At 36.1% G+C, this 3,992-nt stretch overlaps 1 protein-coding gene across 1 annotated transcript in view; it reads left to right on the forward strand.

The window, feature by feature from the left end:
- Nucleotides 1-3,992, forward strand: part of LOC114611047 — a 124,762-nt gene that overhangs the window by 43,154 nt on the left and 77,616 nt on the right. The window lies entirely within an intron of this gene.

Here is a 3,992-nt window from a genome sequence, read left to right on the forward strand (position 1 = left end):
CCTCCCTCCTCTGTCTCCCTCCCTCCCTCTCCCCCTCTCTCATTCATGGTCTCTTTTCCTTTAAATGATATTGCTGCAAATATGTTATCCAATATAGAAACATGATGCGATGATTCCATTCTGGGTTGCTTTTACACATGTGGTTTTTACCACTGACCATTTGTTATTGGATAACAAAATAAGGAACTCATTTCTGGGGAAGATGAATTCAGTTTCTCAACAGTCATTAATTGCCTCTCTCTTCATCTTGTGATATTCTCCCATAGATGTTGTGCTATCTACTGGTTTTGGAATTGTTCTGATCTTATTGAGGCAGCCATATTGTTGTTACTTGATGGTCATATAGAGAAGATATATTCTGATTCTTATAATTTTTCCAACCCTCTTCTTCAATGTCTCCTGAGCCTTGTATTTAGGAGTTCTGTTGTAGAGATACCATTTGGGCCCTGGCACCCCTGTGAAGTATCCTTATTTTAAACCTAAGGGAGTGCCAAGATTTGGGATATGTATTTCATTAATGTTCATCAGTAGTTTAGAAGAAATAATTTAAATTTCTTATAATTTCAGATTAAGAATTGATTGATTTGAATTTATATATCAAACCTACATTATATTTCAGAGAATCATTATGAAGAACTGTTCTGAACAAAGTATTTAATACTTATATATTTTTCTGGTACTACTGTTCTCTTTTTTTAAAAAAATAAAAAAATAAAAATGGCTATATTAGGATTAAAGTCAGTGGAAAACTTGCCAACTGAGTTTTTATGTCTATAAATACCAGGATTCAAGTCTTAGAATTTCAAACTATGGAGCCAGAGTTTCTTCACTACAATATAGTCCATTAGGACACAATCAAACCCCTGACCCAGAGCAGTTTTAAAGAATGGAGCAGATGGGCTGACTCAGAAAGCTGAAGATTCTGAGCTGGACAGATATTGGGTTGGCTTCAGTGATGGAGTCATTTCATCAGAATCATGGCTTGTTTCATTCTTTTCATTGCTGTTTCAAGCTTCCACTTGGACCTAAAGAATCTCAGCAGCTCTGGCTTTCCTATCCTAAACTACAGAGTCAGAGAAAGGAGACAAGGTTGCAGCCTCAAATAGCCTTTTGGGGACTACACTGAACTGGTTCAGTTAAGTCAAATGAGGTGGTTGGATTGAATTATCAGAAAGCTAAGTCTGCTATGAACGAGAAGATGAAGTGATGCCCTTCACCTTGTACACATTTCCACAGAATAGAAAACAGAAAGAGATGAACTTACAAAATGTAAGCTCAGACATACTGACCACAGTATGTCTCAACACCCAGTTGTCAGTAACAATCACACGGGTAACATCACACAGTTGATTCAAAAATGAGAGATTTTTCTCCTCTTGATATATTAGTATTTGGCATATGATCATTAAAAAAAAAATACCGTATCCCAGGTAATCATGGTACATTCCTGTAATCCCAGCATTCCAGAAAGTGAGGCAGAAAAACTTCAAGTTCAAGGCTGATTTAGGCTACATACTGACCCATGCTTCAAACAAATAAAAATTCTATTATCACATAATTACCTTTGAATCTTTCTTAACTAGATATTTGTCTAATTTATTTCAACTGTTAGACAATATATCCAAACTGTAATATAAATTTCTATCCATGCCATTTGAAAAGATGCCATGATAAGTCTTAAGAACTGTGTAGCCAGCAAGATTTCTTTCCTATGCTGAGACACTTCTGTGTCTCTGAGCTGTTCCCCTGCAGAGGAATCAGCATTTGTGTTCCTGTTTTGTATTTGGTTTCTTTCTTCATGGATGAGGCCTAGATCTTCAGAAGGTCTTCCCTTGTCAAATCTAATTTTTATTAATTTTGATGGAATTCATATCTGTTCTTTCCATGTTGAAACAAAGACAAAACCTCTTCCCCAACATAACATGAGATATCACATATTCATACTGATCTAATTTAGTGATCCTAAGATCTTGTGCTTTTCAACAGCTATGCTATCCTTCTCATTGACATTTTAAAAATGTAAAGTCAGTAGAGCATAACTTAAATGTTCTTTGGGAGATCCCATATTCCCCTTTTGTTCTATGAGCATTTTCTTTTAAAGTCCTGTAAGATTTCTCTACAGTTGCTTGTCCTGTAGGATTATGAGATATCCCAGTCACATGTTTTATGTCATAATGTCTAAAGTATTGTTGTATTCTAATGAATACATATGTTGAAGCATTGTCATCTTTAATCCATAAAGGTATCTCCAAGATAGTCATAATCTGTAATAAATTTGCAATCTCAGAATCAACCTTTTTAGAACTCAAGACAAAAGCATATTGGAATCCTGAATATGTATCAATTGTATGATATATCAACACATGTACATATTTTAAATTTTGAAAGCCTACAAAACAAAACATATAAGCTATTATATGGCATTGTTCTAATGAGCCTTCAAACATAATTGGATTCTTAACTCAGTATATTGCATTTCTGCAAGTTGTCATTCTGATTTCTCAAGGCTTTGCAGATTTTTTTTTAATATGGAGCTACCTTTAACTGTCATTGTAGGCTCCAGATTGGATTCCTCTGAAGATTTTTTACTCTGATTTAAAGAATCTTCTAATCTTTGTTCTATGACCTCTATGCTAATAGTCCATCTTTCAGTCCTCCCCTTATCTAAATCTGTTTTATTCTGATTTTTTAAAAAGAATATATATATATATATATATATATATATATATATATATATATATATATGCAATCATTACTGAACATATATTTAGTTTTATGTTCACAGTCAAAAAAAATTAATCTAGGTCCAAATGCCCTCCTCTGCAATGTTTCTTATTTTTTAACATAGGAATTCTTTTTTAATGTGTCAAACTCTCTCCACAAAGATTTTATTCTATTTTTCTTTCTCTTTTCTTTGGAGATTTTATTTTATTTCTTTTTCTCCCTCCTTTCTTCAGAAACTCGGTATTTCTATGGCTATGTTCTGATTTTTTATTATTTTATTTAGCATCTATGCACCTTTTGAAACATTTCTATTTTTCTTTCTCTTCTTCAGAGAATTTATCGCTTATGTGTATTTATTTCTCCTAACACTTTCCTAACTTAACACTTAACTTAATATCTTTTTCTCTATTTAATTTCCTCTAAACTCTTTCCTCTGGAGAATTCTTTCTAATATTATTGAATTCTCTCTTTGAGGACTTCATTTCATTATTTTCAGACTAAATATTTGTTTTCCTTTTACTGTTTTTAAAGTATACATTACCAGTTCGGAAGTTTGGGGCTTTTCAGTCCTACTGCAGCTCTAGGAAAGTGTTTCTTCTGCCCTTCTGTGCATCTACAGGCTCCTCAGGCCACAATGTGTCTGTGGCAGTTGGCTCTACCCCTTCAGCTCAGTCTAACAGCCCCACTCCACCCTAAATCCCACCACCGTGGGCCTGAATTGGGCTTCACCTTTCCTACAGCCCACCTGGCTCTCTGTAGCAAGGTTTCCAGTCCTTCTCTGCTTGGGAGAAGCTGCAGCTAATGAGCACTGAAGAAGAGCGAGCTTTTCTACTCAGCAGAACTTTTTGTTTTTTGTTTGAGTCACCATCTGGGCTGACTCCGTGATTTCCCACTGCTTGACTAGAAAACCACCTTCCACCCAGGATTTCACAGACTCTAAACGTGGATTTCTAGCCCCATGTTCAGTGCACCATTTGTAACCTCAGGCTTTTTCACTCATGCCCCAGTTCCAGAATAACGACTCGAAGGCTTATTTATTCATGAATAATTGCCTAAGCCATAAGTTTGGGCTTTTTCACTGACTAACTCATAACTTACTACCTGTTTATGCTCTTCTCTGTGTGCCTCATGGCCTTTCCTTACCTTCATACTTCCAAGTCTGGATGGCAACTCATCCCCTTTCACTAACTCCCAGAGTTCTCTCTCTCTCCCCCCCCAGCCCCCCTCTGGGCACCTGGGGCGGAAAGGGGAGGGGGGGGCCGAGGGGG

Source organism: Grammomys surdaster, unplaced genomic scaffold (assembly GCF_004785775.1).
Source record: "Grammomys surdaster isolate TR1022 unplaced genomic scaffold, NIH_TR_1.0 126076, whole genome shotgun sequence".
NCBI lineage: Eukaryota > Metazoa > Chordata > Mammalia > Rodentia > Muridae > Grammomys > Grammomys surdaster.